Here is a 275-nt window from a genome sequence, read left to right on the forward strand (position 1 = left end):
GTCGCCGCGCCCCCCTGCAGGTGCTGCCGGAGCAGCGGGCACCTTCCCACGGAGAACGCCCTTACCTCCTTCATCCCAGCTGCGGGCGAGGACCAGGGCGTCCCGTCCCGGGCACACGCTTCCTGCCCCTCCTCTCCCACCGCCCACTACCGCTCTGGCATAAACACGGTAATTACCGGCTGCGACGGCACCGGTCGGGAGGCGGCAAGGGAAAGGCGTGATTCATCCTACCAGCCCACGGCTTCTCCGCCGAAATTCCACCGTACCCATCCCCA

The sequence above is a fragment of the Corvus brachyrhynchos genome, unplaced genomic scaffold (assembly GCF_000691975.1).
Source record: "Corvus brachyrhynchos isolate BGI_N302 unplaced genomic scaffold, ASM69197v1 scaffold61, whole genome shotgun sequence".
Classification (NCBI taxonomy): domain Eukaryota; kingdom Metazoa; phylum Chordata; class Aves; order Passeriformes; family Corvidae; genus Corvus; species Corvus brachyrhynchos.